The sequence below is a fragment of the Podarcis tiliguerta genome, assembly GCF_965153285.1.
Source record: "Podarcis tiliguerta genome assembly, chromosome: 9".
Lineage (NCBI taxonomy): Eukaryota > Metazoa > Chordata > Lepidosauria > Squamata > Lacertidae > Podarcis > Podarcis tiliguerta.
The window spans coordinates 36,289,934-36,309,424 of record NC_139542.1 but is presented as its reverse complement, the minus strand read 5'-3'; the positions used below and the strand labels follow the sequence as shown (position 1 = coordinate 36,309,424).

Sequence of the window (19,491 nt, the reverse complement as noted above, 5' to 3'; positions counted from 1 at the left end):
CATTGGAGGATTTAAAACAACAACAACAAAACGCCTTTCAAAACGGTATGAGGCTACCCTTGTACACAGCATTAGAGGATCGGTTGCTACAATCATACGTATACTGGTTGTTGTTCTTTCTTTGTAAAAATCGCCAAGGAAGGAACCTGTTGAGAGGGGAGCATGAAAGCTTCACCTTGTTGGCTTATAGACAAGTGGTTTGCTCCCAAGTCCTGGCAAGATTTGTGGGCTCTGCTACGAATGCAGAGCATAATTTGTTGCTAGTTTTATATTAATATGGGTTGTAATGATTTTCTTCGAAATACATGCTTGTGCATTATGATGACCTATCGGTCCATTTGCAGTTTAAATGAAAATGTTGAGAAGACACATATTAAATCTCCATTCCTTTTTGAGTTTTGAACTCACTGTATTGAAATAATGTATGTTAGAAATACATTAGCAAACCATTTGTCTTGTGTGTGTGTTTTAAGTAATTCAGTAAAAAATAAAATGCTGGTGGTAGTGGTGTTTGCTATCTAGCTCATCAATAAGCTGGAAAGGGAGCAATTAATAGGGGCTTTCTTACAGAAACCACAGTTGATCTTTCTTTGCAGGCTGACTGGTGGGCTTATATTAACCTTCAGATTGAAATATTAGATTGTTTATGACTATGTATTTTCAATATAAAAACTTTTTCACTTGTTTGAAATATTCTAGAACAGAAAAATGGTGACTCATACCTCCTGAGTGAGAAGGCTTTCCTTAGTTATATTCCATATAATGTCTTTGTTCCCAGAAATTTTGAACTAGAGCTCATTTTTGGACAGCTATAAGTTGTTGAGAAGAAGGAAAAAGCATGCCCACTTTCTGCTTTCATGAATAATAAGTGTGAGTTTCTGGAGAGGGAGATGATGTTAATGATTTGCACTTCAAATTGCTGACAGGTCAGCCTGGTGGGGTGGTTGTTTTTTTAAGTGCCCCAGGCCCCGGTTTCTAAGTTTCTCCTGACAATGTCTGCAAGTGCTTCTGCAATCTTAGCAGCAGCTGTCTCATAACTGTAGATGTTTTCTGTGGTTCAGAAATTCCTTTCTTTCATCTTTATCCAATTGAGCTGAATCTATCAGGACAACAGGCCTCCAATGGATTTGCCATTTCTAAGGATGGCTGCTGAGCCAGCAGCATTCCATGGCCTGGTGATGTCACAAGGCCCAGCCTAGTGATGTCATATGGTTACCAACTCTTGCAGGTGGAGGAAATCTCATACCAGAGCAGAATCCCAGTGGTAAAAGAAGAAAAATGTAAAATGTCAGGGGGTAAATGGAAATGTAGGGGGAAATTGAAAAGCCCTTTGTGCAATATTTTTATAACATTTTAAAATAATATTGTAATAGTTATCTTGCTGCAAAATTCTGAGAACCAAGTTTTGATGCTAGCAGTATCCCTGTGTAGTATAAACCAGGGTTGCCCACTTATGCGTTGCCAAAACAGAGGACGTGCATCATTCAAAAAAAGAGGACAATAATTTGCATAAAAATCACATATGATATATTATACAAACGGTCACAAATTTAGAAACAAAATAACAAAATGATACATACACTTCACCATACTGCGGAAGACTTGTGTGCCTGTTGACTATACTGACCAGGTGCTGCTAACTGTTGATAGACAGTTTCAAGGACCCTGCTCTCCCTTTTTATGGTCCATTGTCTTTAAAGCAGATTTGGACTGGACATTCAAAACAGAGGACTTTTCTCTAATGTAGGATATGTTGCCATCCTAGTATAAGCAGGCTTGTTGTGGAATGACATTGTAGCATCAGGATCTTTCTCAACCTACACACATCTGTTTGAATGTCTGAAGATGGCCAACCCACACATCCACTCTCTTCTGATGTTCAGATGAATGTGTGTAGATCGGGCACAAAGCCTGCCACAAGAGTGCCACCGAATGCATGCTGCCTGGAAAGAACATCTGTAAAGGGCTTTATTTGGAATGAATATGTAGATAGCATAAATACAGACATTCATAAGGCTGTTTACCAGTTGGGAAGACAGTGGCCTTGCTTGGTGGTGGTGGTTGGGATGGTGATGGCTTAACAACTGGCAGAAAAACAGGAAAGGCTGCCCCTTCCTCCTCTGCTCCAAAAAAACCTGGATTCCTTTGTACTGAGCACCATCTCTAGGCCACCAAAAATGACAAGGGTTTTGCCCCATTCTTGCTTACTTCAAGAGTTGGGAACTGAGGCCATTCCTCTCTTGAATACCAAGACTCGAACCTTCATCAAGCACAGCTGCCTTTTCAAAGTGATCTTTTATCACAGTGTGTGTGTGTGTGTGTGTGTGTGTGTGTAAATATATTGTGTGCGTGTGCGTGTAAGAAGCGAAAAAGGGGATGGGGAGACAGCTTTTGATTTATGTTTGATGGAATAATATTCAAGTATACACCTTGATACATAAGTCACATTTACAGCAGCATTGTAACTGTCTGTAAAATAACTATTTGTCCAATATGTATACTTGTGTGGTAAAGATTCAAATAGCAACATTATATAAGTGTGGAAGGTTATTTCAGCTGTTTATCAGACCAGAAAGGAAATAAAAATATACAATGTGCATCAGTATTTATTCAATAGTGTTTGGATTTCATCATCTCTGTTTAGATGTATAACACAACCACGTTTTTCTGTTATTGTATTTATGCAAGCAGAGTAGCATGTGCTATTGAAACATTTTTTTTCATCTTGAATAATTTGAACTAGCATATCTGTCCTTCCTACAATCCAGTCCAATAAAACAACAGAGGCAACACCCTCCCCCAAAACAGATGCTCCTCAGCTTGTTTACATCAAGGATGGGGAAACTCAGGCTCAGTTGCTAAAGGGGGCCTGCTAGGCTTGTCTATCTGGCCCTCAGAATTTCCCCTGGGCTGCACCCCTTAATGCCCCACCTTTGCACCCCAAGTGCTTTTGCTTGGTTGGAATTTGTCTTTGAAATTTGACAACGCCTCTTGCTTGTCAGGATGGTGGATACAGTGTGTGTGTGTGTGTGTGTGTGTGTGTGTGTGTGTAAACATGCCCACTGTACAATGTTAAAATATACATTCATTGCTCTACTCACTGTTGCCTCTGGCTTCTGACAAGTGGTCCTCAGAAAGTTGCCCAGAAGGAAATGCAGCTCTTGGGCTGAAAAAAGCCTCCCACCTCTGGTCTACATGGATCATTCTTGCCTTGCATATACTCAGCAATCAAGCACTGGGGACGGGGACACATTCTCCTAAAAGAAAGTGCCTTGTTTATTTTTTTGGAGAGGAGGGTTGAAACAGGAGTGAAATAAGTATTGTTTATGAATCTAGTACATTTCATAATACCCAGAGCAGAACATATTAAGAAACATTTTTCTGAATATTTTTATCAACCTTGCAGGCCAAATTTGACAGAGGGTTAGGACCCCCCCTGTAAACCCCTTCCTGGGGAATGCTGAGCTAGATTTAAACCCTGCTCATCCACTGGTGTTTTCAAAGGTTTACAAATAACCTATGTTTCGTTTTAAAGGTCACTTTAGGCTCTCACTTAGATTCAGGGTCTCTTTACCTCTGGTTTTAATTCTTAAATAGCTAGAGTTACTGTTTCAAGTTTTTAAAGGTCAAATCCAAATCCTGCAAAGTTTACACTTTAATATATGTTATTTTATATATGTGTGGGTCTTATAGCACAGCAGGTTCATTGAGTCATTTCCTCTTCAGATACTCTTTGATGACAATAACACTTTGACCTTTGCTTTAAATGCATTGCAGAATGCAAAGATAGAAAGCTTAAGTTTTTTTTAAAAAAGAGAATAACTGTTTTCCTACAATAAGAGCTTTTTCTTACAATATTGTTGAATTGAAACATTCACCTCAATGTCTCTGTTATCTTCTAAAGAGGGTTGGGAAAAAGAGCATGGGAGATCTTTCAATTTTTAGCCATAATAAACCTTCCTAAGTAAAGCACTGTTCAAAACTCTCCAAGGTAGTGAAGGATTGATTTGTACATGGTTTTGCAAGATGGTATAATCCTCACTTCATCATCTATGTTTCTCAGAGAGGCATTTATCTGAAGTTGGCCCTATGTGAAAATGGAGGAACAGTATACAGTATCAGGAAAACAAGCTTTCATTCTGATGTAGAAAGGACTGCCAGGTCAAGAAGATGTAAGATTGCCAGGTCTTCTGAACCCTAAGAGTGTTATTGTGTTCTTTAGAGTTCTTCAGAGACTCTTCTCTCTGTAGAGATAATAAGAATGCTGAACACTTGTATGACACTTTCAAGTGCTTGAAGTGCTTCATGTGCATTATCTAGTTGTAAACCTTACAACAACCCTGTAAGACAAAGTCAGTATTATTATCTCCTCGTGTTGCTGAAGATGGAACTCAGACCAATAAAGTGTGGTTTGCCCAAGGTCATCAAGTGAGTTCATGGCAAGAGTAAGATTCAAATCAGTGATCTTCTGATTCATAGCTCCATCTCTTAGCCAGTACACTATGCCAGGTCTCCAAGGTAAATGGAGCAACCAGAGACCAACCAACCCTGGTTTATGGTCCTGATGAGACCAGGTTCCTGGTGCAATCCCCAGCATTTCCAGGTAGGGCTGAGAATTTCTCCTCTCTGAAACCCTGGGAAACCTCTGCCAATCAGTGTTGACAATACTAAGGTTGATGGACAATTAATCTGACTCAGTACAAGGTAGCTATTTATGCCCCTTTATGGTTGTGATTGCAGATAGATGATTGTCCCTCTGTGGGACACTAAGGTGGTTTAGTCCCTTTGTGAGTATCTTTAAACAACAGGAATTGCCAGGGAATGTGTTAAAAGACAGAACATGTCAGTCAAATCAGCATCTGAGGTTCTTAGCTGGCAGATAGTTGATTCATTTACCACATCACAAACTTATGCATCCATCATTGCAAAGACCAAAGCCCTCTTGGGTGTTCACTCCTGGCAAGTCCTGTCCCCTCTGGCACTTCACCTTGCCCATCTTTACAGCCAAGGGGTTTCTTCGGAAGCAAGGAGGCTCTTCTAGTTATGGGGGACCACAGCAAGATTCAAATCAGGGTTCTTAATTGCTTGGGGAGCCTTAGTGAGGAAGGTTCCCTGCTTCAGATGAATACCTTTCAGCTCAGGAGGGGCTGTAAAGAGAAGTGATGTGCTAGCAAATGTGTTGCTTCCTACACTCAAAAAAGGCTGTCATCCCAAGAGTATCTGGCACTGTGAACCAGTGTAAAAGAAGGCATACCCACTCAAATTGCATATACTGGAGAGACCCAGTTTGGCACATCACCTCCTGGTTTGATCATTGATCACTGGCAGAGTGAGACGGCTGCCCCAGGCAGCAAGTACCAAGGGTATCAAGCAGGCAGAACTATGTGTATCACATGACCTGCCTGCAACACTCTAAGCTAGTCTAGTGCCCTCAGGTGCAGTGGAGATTGGTGTCCCATTGTCAATATTGAAGTAAGATTCAGTCTAAGGCTGTGTATAAACCATACATTTAAATAATTCTGGAAACTGAACTGCAGTTCTCAGCAGTGCTTTATCCCTAGAAAAATAGGTGCAGGTACTCACCATGAAGTTGTTACAGTAAGTGCAATACTTTTTGACAACAAAAAAAGAGGTGTCAGTACTGCGTACCTTTGAGTACCCCCCGGGGGGGGGAGCACTCATCATCATCTTTTTATTTATGTGCCGCCTTTCCACAGTTAAAACAATGCTCAAGGCGGCTTACAATATGAAAAGATTTACATAATTACAAATCTAGCAAAGTAGTCATAAAATTAAATAAAACACATTAAAAACTACATAACCAAACTGAACAATTTCCACATAAATATAAAGATACAAAAAGGTAATATCCGTTAATATCAGTAACAACAGCAAAAACTCCCAACAAAACTTCCCCCAAAATACCCCAGTCCTTGCTGGGCAGCACTGATTCTCAGCCCCCTTAAGAAACTACAATACCCATGATTCTTTAGGGGTGTATGCTTTAAATGTATGGTGAATACACAGCCTAATTGGCTTTTATATGTGAAATGGAGGAAGGGGGTGCCATTTTGTTATTTGCCTCAGGCAGCAAAATGCCTTGGGCCGGCCCTGTCTCAGTGAAAATATGGTGCAGTGGGTAGGAAACTGCAGATTCTGCTATTCCTTTTTTCCCTACATCATTGCTGTGTTACATTAATTTACATCTAATCTGTATGCTCGCAGAACCCCCCCCCCCCCCGAGGGGAGCCATGACGCTAACAGTGTGTACCTTCCATTGTAAGGCACTTGAAATCTAATAATAAATTATGGTGAATTCAGTTTATTATGTAAATTCCATAGTGTGCTGACTAGAAGCAGTTTGAATCATTTTATGGTGGATATTTTCATAGGGAGTTGCTTATGACTGGATGAGATCATCCTTTGGAGAGAGATCACATGGATTCTAAAAATTAAAAAACAATGTTGGCTTTTCAACTCAGAGTGCAATTGCTAAAAACTAGCTCCCAATATTTTTGGCACACTAAATGACTGTGCTGAAATGTATTGCAAGGCAGTAGAAGAAATGTGCTGATTTGATAAATGAAGAATATTGCTTTGAGTGTTCCAAGAATATTACATTAGGCAACTCAGCTGATCTCAAATAAACCTTGTAGATGATGCACTGTTGTTACCATTGAATCCGTATACAGTAGTCAGTACTCAACTAACCCTATTTGGGCATGAGCTCCTCAAGTTAAGCAGATGCTGAACTTAATCTGAGTGGGTCCTAAAATACATGACTTTGGCTGGATTATGTCCATTGTTTTCATGTTTAGGTTTCCTTAAAAAGGGGAGGAAACCTGAAGAGGAGCACAGAATATTGTGTAGTGCTCCTGAGGAAGATTCTCTTCTGAACACATTGGGCCAATAAGCAGTACCTTGTGTACCTAGATGCTTCCTCCCCTTTTCTTTCTAGATTGGGGCCTCTTTCCCTTTTCCTGTTAGCCCTTCCAACAGAACATTTCCACTGAACCACTTTCCCCTTCAATGCATTTGATGTACCTCTGGCAATTTTAATAATAAATTGGGGAGGCAATATGCATAGTAAATGTTTGCTTACTGATGTAATCTTCTTAAAACAGTGTGTTGTTTTTGGAGGATTTTAAAACCAGAATGGACCATTTGCTTTAAGTAATAAATGAGGTGGGATGCCTCTTCCTACACTTGACTATTTATCTCTTTAAAAAAACCCATTCTCTTGAGATTCTTGTTCCATTATGACCCAAATGATTTTACAGTGTGGTCTTCATGACTAAACACTGTTTGCTACAGCATAAGCCTCTATGCATGTAGGCTGTCCTCTTTACCTGGAACTCTAAGCATGCTGGATTCAAGCTTACAGGGACCACCACTTATGCATGTTTGGCACGTGCATCCCTTCAGAGACCACCTGTGTGCCCTTTCAAACCTTCCCTCTACACATAGACAGCATCAGGAAGGGGCCAATAAAACCACAGGACATCAGGTTTAGTGCTAAGGGTGCAACACTCTTTCAACAAGATTTGCCCCTTCACATGAGTAACACAAAAAGGGAGTGTCAGGTGTGTTTGGATGAAAGGAACTTGTTAAAATACAAAGCTCTTTATTATTGTTTTATTGTCCCACCTTGTAAGGAAATCAGGCTGGGCACATATGGAGACCTGAGGCAGTTAGTGACCACAAATGCCAGCTGTTTATTAATAATACAGTCAAAAGGGGCCTGTGAGTTACACTGAAGACATTTGTCAAAAATGTGTTTGCTAACTTGCCTCAACTGACTGGTAGGCAGTAGCTGGTACTGCTTGCTGCACAGTGCTTCTTAGGGAGGATGTGAGCTGCGTCTGGAACTATTTGGCTTTTTAAATAACATGACTCCACTGGGGGAAAGTATATTAGTTCAGGGCACCTACAAATTTAGCATGTACTTATCCATATAGTATGCTTTGAGACTGCAACCCATGACTGTAACTGGATTAATTTCACTGTAACGCAAATGTCCTGACCCCTACCAGATAAATCTATGTCTTCAGGGCAACTTGACTTCCTCGTGTGGGGTTGATTCATCACATCACTTTTATTTCTCCTTAGTTCAGTAGTGTATTTCATGGTGCTCCTGAAATATACTAAATATTACTTCATAAATGCAATCAAGTTAATTAATAGAGTTTGATTATCTTGAAAATTACTTATTTTTCCAGTTTCCTGCCAAACTGATATGTTTTCCAGCTTTCAGCTCAATTCAGTTCATGCTGCTTCAGGCTACCAGAATAAGTCCCAAAGTGTTTTACGGGAAGAATAGTATACAAAACATAATATACAGTAAAATATACATTAAAACAAAAATACATAGTAAAAGCCTTCATCCACATAACAGCCATCCAGCAACAGAAAATGACCCCTACACTGACATAAGAATGAACACAACAAATATATGACCCAAAGCAAGACCATTAGCGCTGCCCAAATGCCCAGGAGAAACAAGAGCATCTTCTCCTGGCTTTGTCAGAAGGATGACAAAGTCAGTGCCAGGCAGGCTTCCCTGGGGAGAACACAGCTGTTGGTTCTTGCTCCTTAGGATTCTCAAAGCGAGTCCCAGTGAGAAGATGGGACAAGCAGCCAACCAGGGTGAACAGGCCACATACATGCATGTTTCAGGGACTCCAGAAAAACAAAACATTTCTCAAAATACAATACTGCAGACTGGTCTGTGACACTAACCAAATAAGAGAGTCATGGAGGGCATACATGTATGGCTAATAAAGCTGCCCACATCATATTGAAGAGAATCAGGGTTGGAGGAGCCATTGACAAAGTGCTGTCTGATGGACCACCACCTTTCCCCCACTCCAGCACAGGCTTGCTTGGTATCTTCCTCCTTGATGAGTTCTCCAAAGGGAAAGGAGGAGGAAGCTGACAGGATGTGTTACCTATTATTTGAAGTAAATTTTACCCTGACTTAATTGCCACCCATTCCCCTTTGTACAATGTGGGCTTTTTTTAAAAACACACACACACACACACACAACACAATGTACTTAGAAATTCTGAACATTAAACAGAATATAAATACCTGAAATAAATAAAATAAATGTCCAAGCAGGAAGATATTCTCAGGCAGGAATTAACCATTGAATGACACACACATTCATTGTTACACAGAGGCGGCTTTCTAATCTAGCACCTGACCACCTTTGCATTTGTTCCAGATGCAACCTGCCTAGCATCTACAGAAGGCTTTTCCATTTGCCATAAATTTTAACAACTCGGGGGCAATGGAAACATGATTAAGCAAAGAGTTGTCCAGAAGAACAGTCAAATTTCAGGCATGTTAAAGGAAAAACAAAATAGCATTTCAATTAACTGCTACTCTAATGCTGAAGAGGTGGCAAACTGGAAACTAACATTTGGCTGGCTCCAATTTGATAAAAATTATTCAGAGTAGGGTGAGTCATTAAAGTAATCAATCCAAACTCCTTCCTTATCAACTAAATAATTCATTTGCAGGTGAACTGACCTGCCACTCCTAGGAAGGAAATGGATATTTGCATAAATGGTAAGCTCTGAGATTTGCTAGTGACAGTTTGTGGTTAGGGAGCAGAGAGCTTAATCGTGATCCCTAGTCTGGAAGACATGCTAAGCCAAACCTGTGTGGTTTTGCAAAGCTAAGGTTTGGCTTAGCGTGTTGTGCTGATGGTGATGTGGCTGAGATATGAAGCTCAGAGAGAGTTCCAAGAAAAGTTAGGGGAAAGGTCAAAACTTTTCCAAAGTGCAATCGTCATCAAAGGATAGATGCAACCTTTATGTTAATGCAGTTTTCACACTGAAGATGGATACAAAAGTTATGCCATTATACTGGCACTGTCATATGCATGTGACACTCCTATAAAGAATGACCTGCTTTTGACCTTTGCTTGCTAAGCTCCAGGAACCACTGAAGATTTTACATTGGGGGGGGGGGGGGATCCTATTAAAAATAGAAACATAACAATGCAGGAGAAGAATAAAATACAGGCTTCATTAGTTATCTTGTTATATCGCTGCTGACATCTGGTGACAATTAAGCAGTGTTGTAGAGCATATCCTGTTTTCCCAGTTACTTACAGATATTTAATTAACCTGTTGGTGAGATACGTCTAATAAGGATTGTGCCAATTTCGGAGGGTTTTTGGTTTATTACTGGTGAAGGCATGCTGCAGAAAGTTTATATCAGGCAGTTCACTTCATTTAACAGCTTTTTCCATGACAGTCACAGAAACCCAAAATAACATGAGTACCAATATGAGCCAAAAGAGTGAAAAACCAGCATTGAACTTAGACTAGGGAAACCTTCATTCAAAGATTTGTTTAGCCATAAAACTTACTGGGTGATATTGTATGAACTGCTGTGACAATAAAATGCGGAGAGGGACCTGTGTTTGTCCCTCCCCGCATTGGATGAAGGGTGGAATACATTTGCAAAAATTAAAAATAGTAGTACTGATTGTGTAGATCAGCTAATGTAACTAATTTGGTCTAGAACACGTGAATCAACTATCTAAGTTCTGAGAATACCAACCATTTATTTATTTTGGATATTTGTATATCACTTTTAAATAGTAAGTTCTTAAGTGGTTTACATAGTAAATTCTTATTACATAGTTACAGATTAAAACAAGAACTACTGAAAACACAGAAAAACAATAATAAAAAGCAATTAAACTTGATAGAATATATATATTCTGTGGGGATTTAACTATCTGTCATGTTAACTATGCATGCCTATGAAATACACAAAGCACACAACTACTTAAACAATAACAATGATGGGGAAATTGGTTTTTAGGGTCACTGCTCGCTACTTAAAAGTCTTGGAGCACAGACCAGTGGTACAAATTTGCATGGGATATGCATATGCTAATTTATTTGCAAAAATGCAGATTTAGATCAACTTTCAGAGTGGGGCTAAAAACAGATTCTGACTCCTGCTGTTAGGACTTCATTGGCTCCTGGTCTTCTTAAGATAGTGAGTGGTTGGCTTTGACCAATACTGCATTCTGCAGAATGCCCATATAAACTGTCAGCAGTCAAAATAAAGATATAACCAAGTGTTTTAAAAAGAGGGGAAGGGATAAGAGATATTGGAACTAGCAGAAAGTATGTATGGCCCCAATGAAAAGGAAATGCAAGAAAGCAAAGTGGCTATCCAATGAGGCCTTACAAATAGCGGGAGAGAGAAGGCAAGCAAAATGCGAAGGAGATCGTGAAAGATACAGGAAATTGAATGCAGATTTCCAAAAAATAGCAAGGAGAGACAAGAAGGCCTTCTTAAACGAGCAATGCAAAGAAATAGAGGAAAACAATAGAATGGGAAAAACCAGAGATCTGTTCAAGAAAATTGGAGATATGAAAGGAACATTTCGTACAAAGATTACCATAATAAAAGACAAAAGTGGAAAGGACCTAACAGAAGCAGAAGACATCAAGAAGAGGTGGCAAGAATACACAGAGGAACTATACCAGAAAGAAATGTATGTCTCGTATACCCCAGCTAGTGTGGTTGCTGACCTTGAGCCAGACATCCTGGAGAGTGAAGTCAAATGGGCCTTAGAAAGCACTGCTAATAACAAGGCCAGTGGAAGTGATGATATTCCAGCTGAACTATTTAAAATTTTAAAAGATGATGCTGTTAAGGTGCTACACTCAATATGCCAGCAAGTTTGGAAAACTCAGCAGTGGCCAGAGGATTGGAGAAGATCAGTCTACATCCCAATCCCAAAGAAGGGCAGTGCCAAAGAATGCTCCAACTACCGCACAATTGCACTCATTTCACACGCTAGCAAGGTTATGCTTAAAATTCTACAAGGCAGGCTTAAGCAGTATGTGGACCGAGAACTCCCAGAAGTGCAAGCTGGATTTAGAAGAGGCAGAGGAACCAGAGACCAAATTGCAATCATGTGCTGGATTATGGAGAAAGCTAGAGAGTTCCAGAAAGACATCTACTTCTGCTTCATTGACTATGCAAAAGCCTTTGACTGTGTTGACCACAGCAAACTATGGCAAGTTCTTAAAGAAATGGGAGTGCCTGATCACCTCATCTGTCTCCTGAGAAATCTCTATATGGGACAAGAAGCTACAGTTAGAACTGGATATGGAACAACTGATTGGTTCAAAATTGGGAAAGGAGTACGGCAAGGCTGTATATTGTCTCCCTGCTTATTTAACTTATATGCAGAATTCATGCGAAAGACTGGGCTGGATGAATCCCAAGCCGGAATTAAGATCGCCGGAAGAAATATCAACAACCTCAGATATACAGATGACACAACCTTGATGGCAGAAAGTGAGGAGGAATTAAAGAACCTTTTAATGAGGGTGAAAGAGGAGAGCGCAAAATATGGTCTGAAGCTCAACATCAAAAAAACGAAGATCATGGCCACTGGGCCCATCACCTCCTGGCAAATAAAAGGGGAAGAAATGGAGGCAGTGAGAAATTTTACTTTCTTGGGCTCCCTGATTACTGCAGATGGCGACAGCAGTCACGAAATTAAAAGACGCCTGCTCCTTGGGAGAAAGGCGATGGCAGACCTAGACAGCATCTTAAAAAGCAGAGACATCACCTTGCCAACAAAGGTTCGTATAGTTAAAGCCATGGTTTTCCCAGTAGTGATGTAGGGAAGTGAGAGCTGGACCATAAAGAAGGCTGATCACCGAAGAATTGATGCCTTTGAACTATGGTGCTGGAGGAGACTCTTGAGAGTCCCATGGATTGCAAGAAGATCAAACACATCCATTCTTAAGGAAATTAGCCCTGAGTGCTCACTGGAAGGACAGATCGTGAAGCTGAGGCTCCAATACTTTGGTCACCTCATGAGAAGAGAAGACTCCCTGGAAAAGACCCTGATGTTGGGAAAGATTGAGGGCACAAGAAGAAAGGGACGACAGAGGATGAGATGGTTTGACAGTGTTCTCGAAGCTACAAACATGAGTCTGACCAAACTGCGGGAGGCAGTGGAAGACAGAAGTGCCTGGTGTGCTCTGGTCCATGGGGTCACGAAGAGTCGGACATGACTAAACGACTAAACAACAACAACATGTATGCCCCCCCCACCTGGTCAGGCAACCTCTTACCAACATCCTTACTAGGTTTTCCTCTGGGGTTGTTACAGGTCTCCAAACCATCTAAAACAGTTTAGGATTAGCCAATGTTGATAGGCATGAAAGGAGCTAGTTTACAGATATGGAGATGAGTTGTATTGACATTAGTATCCAGTTCTTAAAATAATTACAAGTCACCCATCGCAACAAGGATACTGTGATATCTTTGTTAATTTGCTGATAAATGTGCGTTTTAGTTTTTGCCTTCTGTTTAGAGTGAATCAGAAGGGAAAACAAGCATTTTCAACCCAGCCCTGTAAAACTGTAGCTAGTTCTCTATTTGGCAAATGGACTTTTCCCCCCAAGCCTGAGTGTTTTTCCTCATTAAATATCCTGAAAGGCTGTTGTTAGTGGGAAATGTTCATATTCATACAGAGGTAGCATATTAATCACAATGCAATGTACTTTAAAGTTTATTAGATTCTGGTGGATAATCTGCCTTCAAATAGCTTTGAGATTACATCAAATATTTCAAATGACCTTCTACCTCTTTTATGCATGTGTATCTAATGAAAAAACATGTTAATTTGAAAGATGAGATCATTTGAAATAATGTTAAAGGGCAACAGTTTAAAATGTACTCAGCAAACTTCCAATGAGAACTTTAAACTAAAAGCAGTGACCCAGTACACAGTGCTTTGCTGTTACAGCTCTTTACTTATTCAGCCTGCAAAGGCCTTCAAAGCTCTGGGAATGTCTAGACCTGAGTCTTCCGGGTGTGAAACAGACTGTTTTACATCACACCACACACTTCCTGGAAAGAGGTATTTTTAGTTTGGGCAGTTAATATTACCATGGTGTGCCGCCTTATGCCAGGCTTGTTTGGGGTCATATGCAAAATGGTGGACACTGGATCCAGAACCTCTTAGGCTCCTCTTTTCACCCACCGTACTTAGCTCTGTGCATTGTTGAAGTCCAAAGGGTACTCTTTCACATGGTACTTTATAAAAGGACACTACCCGTTCCCCCTTGCTGCCTTGGATGCTTCAAACTACTTCCCAGAAACCTGAGTGACCTCTTCCCCCCACCCCTGCTGAGGCCCTTCTGCACCATCCCTGAAACCCATTGTCTGTGGGGAGGCAGGGGGTGGCCTTTTTCATTATGGCATTTCTCTGGCAACTCACTCCATGGAGAAGCTCACCTGATGCAGTTTCTGTTATTTTTTGGCATCAATGGAATACTTTTTTTAAAAAAGGATAGCCTGTTTTTAAATGCTTATCTGCTGAGATATTATTCTGTTGTATTGTATAAATGTTTGTTGTTATGCTATAATGGTATGTATATAATGTTGATATAATATAATGGTAAATTTACAAACGCAGGGTCGCTTCATGATAGTCAGAACTATGCCCCCCATAGCCATGCCCCATTTAATATTGTACAGCCTTCTAAGATTATGCAATAGTAAGTATACAACAACAATAATTAGGGATGTATTGAACAATCAGTGCAGATTGCCATGTTTTATTTAAGTTGTTAAATGTTTGCATCTAGGTAGATTGAACAATTAGCATTTTAAATGCCCACTTCATTCTTCTGAGGGCTTTTGACGAGTCAATTCAGCATGTGCAGTTACTTAGTTCCATCTAGTTGATAGTCAAAAAGCAAAGTGGCAGTTTCAGTTTATTAAACAGCAAAGAAAAATCCCTCCGCCTCCAAAAGTTGGGACCCCGATGGGTTTAATTCTTTTTTGTTATAACTGAGAGATGGGAAGGTATGAAACCTAAATGTCAACTGCTGGAAAAAAAATCAAAATAATTTGAACCTAATTTTGTTTCAGTTTGTTTTTACTTCAATATTAGAAACTTGTGCAATGTTGATAAGATTAATAATAGAAGTTCAAAAGCATAGTGCAAATAAATATCCTTTACAAATAATTTGTAAATATTGTTTATGCTGTGACATAGGCGTTATCTTGAACTTGCTGCACTGATTTAAAAAACACCAACTTAAGTTGGTACAGGTTAGGCTAGTGTGAAAATTTAATGAGGTGAAAATTGGGCAGTATGGGGCTATAAATGTAAAATGTACCATTATTACACTGAAAGACTAGCTAATTTGGGTTTGCATACACACAGTGTAATGTCACGCTACAGTCTAATTTTATTTTAAAGCTCAAAGATCCTGAATACTTTCTTTTCTACCCTTTCAAAACAACAGCGTGGATGTTTCTCAGCTGATCCTTTTGTCTGCTTGCAGAGGAAATCCTTTCAGGAAGCCCAGGACAAGGCAGAAATGGAGCAAGCGGAAAACCTGGGGGGAATGGGAAGGAAATAATAAGGTTTTATTTTTGCATGCAAGGACGTCAGAAACAGGGCAGTGATTCAGGAGTCAAAACCAAGAGGATCTAGAGTGGGGAAAACTGCTATAATGTGAGCTCATTATAAAGCATTGCTTATCAGATATAAATAATAATATTTTACCTTCTTTTGCTTATATGATTTCAGGATAGCATAGCCTTCACAATCCATGCTCTTATATTCTCCAGGTTAGATGATTGCAATATGCTCTATGCCACCAGTCTTCAGCTGGTGGATCAGGGCCCACTAGGTGGTCATGGCCTGATGATGGCCGTGCCACCATGCACATATATGATCAGAGATTAAGAAATGGGTCCCCAAAGGCTTGTTTGGGTTAAGAATGGGCCCTAGGTCTGAAAAGGTTGAAGAATAGTGATCTACACTATTTTGAAATTGCATCTAGTTCAGAATGCAGAAGGTAGACTACTAGATGTTACTAGTTGTTATGATCATTATACCACTTCTACACCAGGAGTTGTGCTGATTTCATTCTTGGGCCCAAGCCAAAGTGCTAGTTTGGATCTTTTTGGTTTAGGATCAAGTGGCCTTCTATGCCTACCCATAACATTAAGATTTCTGTTGATGGTATTTGGCAGGTGCCCCAGACATCTAGAAGGGGAGTGGGTGGCTTCTAGGGCCTTCTTAGTGATGGTGCCCAAATTATGAAATGCTCTCTGCAGAGAGTTTGATTAAGTTCACAGAGCAAATGTTCCCCATCCCTTACTTCCTACTGCAGTCAGTTACACACTCTCTGAAAAGCCTCTCTGTAGCCGGGGGGGGGGGGGGGCTCCTGAGTAATGTGGAATGCAGTATAGTTGCTGGGGTCAGGGAAGGTGGAGGCAGCCCGGAAGCTGCATCTTAGAGCCCCTGCACCACCATCATATGGGGAGCTTCCTGAAGCAGCTCTTGAAGCCAGCCAAGTGTTCTGGGATGCTGACCGGAAGCTGCATCTTAGAGCCCCTGCACCACCATCATATGGGGAGCTTCCTGAAGCAGCTCTTGAAGCCAGCTCTGATAACCCTAGTATGGAAGGAGTGCTGGGGCTAAGATGCAGGAAACTTCCCTTCCATGAACTTATTTATCTTGGAAGTCTTTCTTGATGTGGGGTAATTCTCCTCACATCCTCCTGCTTCCCATTGTTCTGGAAGACCCTTAGCTCAAGGCTTTTTGTGGGGTACAGTAGCTGCAGGGGACAGGAAGGGATAGGAATCTTTCCTTCTTTGAACTTTCCTAAGGATAACATCTTAGGATCCCAGACATCAGCTGTTTCCTATGAATGGGCCTGTAAGAACAATGTACAGCTCATTATTATTAACCTTCTATCACAAAATTGGAACCTGACTGAAGACCACAGGGTAAGCGTGGCCTGGGGCATGTATATGCGAGGCTGCCTATACATGGAATTGCTAGACTTTTGAAATTATCCAGGCTATTGTAATTTACCAAATAAGTTAATATTTTCATAGTTGGATTTTGTAGGCAAAAATGAAACAACTGGGATGTCAGGCACTACGAAAATGGTTCCACTGGTGCTCACTAACTCTAGTTTGGTGATCTGTGCCCATAAAGTCTTAAGACCTGGGCCTCCACTCTGAGATGGCAGCAGCTCAGCCTTCTGGAAAGCTGTTGCCTCTGCCAAGGAAGGAAAATGACGGCTGAGTCTGGGTCACTACAGTCAAGGCTCCCTCATCTCATGCCACCATTTGCCAAGTCATTCACTATTGCCTGCTTCACATCTCCCCACATGCTCCAAGGCACAGCCTGTCAAGAAAGCACCAGTATTCTTGCCAGATTGTCTAATGCCTTGCTTGATGGTGAAAAAGAATGGGCACTTAATTAGAATTTATTGTGAAATGGCGGACACTTCACTTTGAAGAGGCCCTCTTTTTTCTGCTGGCTTTCTTTCTTTCTTTGTCGTGAGGTAACTAAAGATTTGCACATGTTTACCTTTCTGACTAAAACTTGTACAGTACTTGACAAGTCGTTGAAATAGCAAAAAGAAATGAGGCCTGTTCCAAACAAGGCTGCCCTGGGGCATTTGCTGCCTGAGGTAAAACCATAAAAGGCACCATTACCCTGGCGCCATCAAGTTATATAGTGCCCAAGACTGACCAAGTAATTTTGCCACCTGAGGCAGAAACTCTGGCAAGCATCCTTTCCTGAGGTAAAAAGACAATAATAATGAATTCAGTAACAATTTGTGTATTTTCATTACACCTAAAATCAGTTGCCTGAAGCAGGCACTCCACTCTGCCTAATAGTAGAGCTGATTCTGTGTGTTCACTATGATGGTGTGCCCTGAGGTGTCCAACTGGGCAGTATAATTTTAAAACTGCATCTCACTTGCAGTGTGGGTTTTACAGTCCACTTTTGTTACCTCAGGATTTTACCAGTTCGCTTCCATCTCATTCTGCTGCATGTGAAGATCAGGTTTTAAATGTATAGAAGTGTTTCCTGCATGTGAAAATCTGGAACGGTCAATGAGTAAAGGAATATACGGTGTCATTACACGTTTTCCATACCTCGGTCATGTCCATGTGTGCTAGCCAGAAGTGTTTGCAGAGCAGAGGATTAAACTGTGCACGGAGCAGAAACAGAAATAGAAAGAATGTTTCGAAAGAGAGGCTGAGCAACGAAGGTCATCTTGACTCTTGCACCTAAATTTGGAGTCCAGTGCCGGAACTCTAGAGGTCAGACATCTGAAGAACACATTTGTTCTCTCTGTTATCTGAGATTTTCATAGATAAAGATACCCAGTGCATACCTCTGAAGAGCCAAGTTCATTCTTAACGCACAGCGTTTGGGAGGTTTACCCTTCACCCTCAGTCCTGCTGAGAGACAATCATAGGGAAGGAAATAGCATTACAGTAGCCGGGGGGAGAGGGGGACCTGCATTACATTACTTACTTGAGAATTCAAAAGAAAAGCCTATTTAAGTTTGCAATAAATAAATGAGCTTCAAAATATGGCGGTTTCATCAATATCCGTGCAGTGTTTTAAAGTCAACTACTGTCAAAACAAAGGACAGGCAGAACACCAGTTTGTTTGTGTGTTTTTGTTTTGTTTTTCTAGTATCTGCTGTTTTTGGTACTAAGTACAGTAAATGTGTTGTTTTGGTTGTAAAAAAAAAAATAGAATCTCAAAATACAGTAAATATCCTTCCCCATTCCCGCATGAATACCAAAGCAAACTAGAAATTGATTTTTTAAGGGGCTAGAACATAAGGCCAAATGCCCATCCAGTCCAGCATCTTGTTCTCACAGTGACCAACCATAAACAGGACTTGAGTGCATTTGTGATTCACAGTAACTGACAACTAAAAGGCTGCAATCCTGTACAAGTGAGTTCCTTGGAACTCAGTGGGATTGTTGGCAGCTGTAGGATCAGACTGCACATCATTTGGAGTTGTTACTTTTATGATTAGGCTTAATATAGTTCCTTTGTGAACTTGATTCCATTATGTAGGAAAATGCATTATTCCCCCCCCCCCCGAAGCTAAATGCAAAGGCTGTGTAGTTAAGGGGATGCTGTGCCATTTATCTCAAGTCATGTTCTTAAACATCACATCTTTCATAACAAACTGTGTGCCTTAGCTTGACATTTAGCAGGTGGGTGAGAATAAAAATGGAAATGAATGAAAGTAGCAAATAACCATGTTACTGGCTTCATTGGGGCAGAGGTGAAGTGACGGTGAACCTCATCTCTGAGAAAACAGTAGGGTCCCAAAACTGTACAGTGCCTTATTATTTCAAATACAGGATTAAGAGCTATGTCACGCATCACCATTTCCCTCACTGGTACCTCTGCTATATACAAAATCCATGTATACTGGGAGGGGTAGCTAGATTTCATGGACTGGCTGGATGCAGAGGAGCAGTAGGAGGCATCAACTGGGGAACCCGCAAGGGAAGAAGGCTCAGAGCCAAGGGATTGGTGGTGGGACAACGATGCATGGTCCATGGGAGAAGAAAGAGCAGACTGGGAGGAGGTGGTGTTGGAAGCTGAAGAGGCAACAGGGTTTAGTGAGCAGGAAGAG

General features: G+C 40.8%; 1 protein-coding gene and 1 long non-coding RNA gene across 8 annotated transcripts in view; one reads left to right on the top strand and one right to left on the bottom strand.

The window, feature by feature from the left end:
* Positions 1-19,491, top strand: part of ZNF827 (zinc finger protein 827) — a 115,392-nt gene that overhangs the window by 51,958 nt on the left and 43,943 nt on the right. The window lies entirely within an intron of this gene.
* Positions 15,236-18,295, bottom strand: LOC310685450. 3 transcript variants are annotated; one of them, XR_014515274.1, is made up of 2 exons: positions 18,220-18,295; positions 15,236-15,408 (listed from the first exon to the last, which is right to left on the bottom strand). It is a non-coding gene; the product is annotated as an uncharacterized lncRNA (long non-coding RNA). The 3 variants fall into 3 exon arrangements; XR_014515275.1 differs by lacking the exon at positions 18,220-18,295 and adding an exon at positions 17,833-18,195; XR_014515276.1 differs by lacking the exon at positions 18,220-18,295 and adding an exon at positions 17,978-18,195.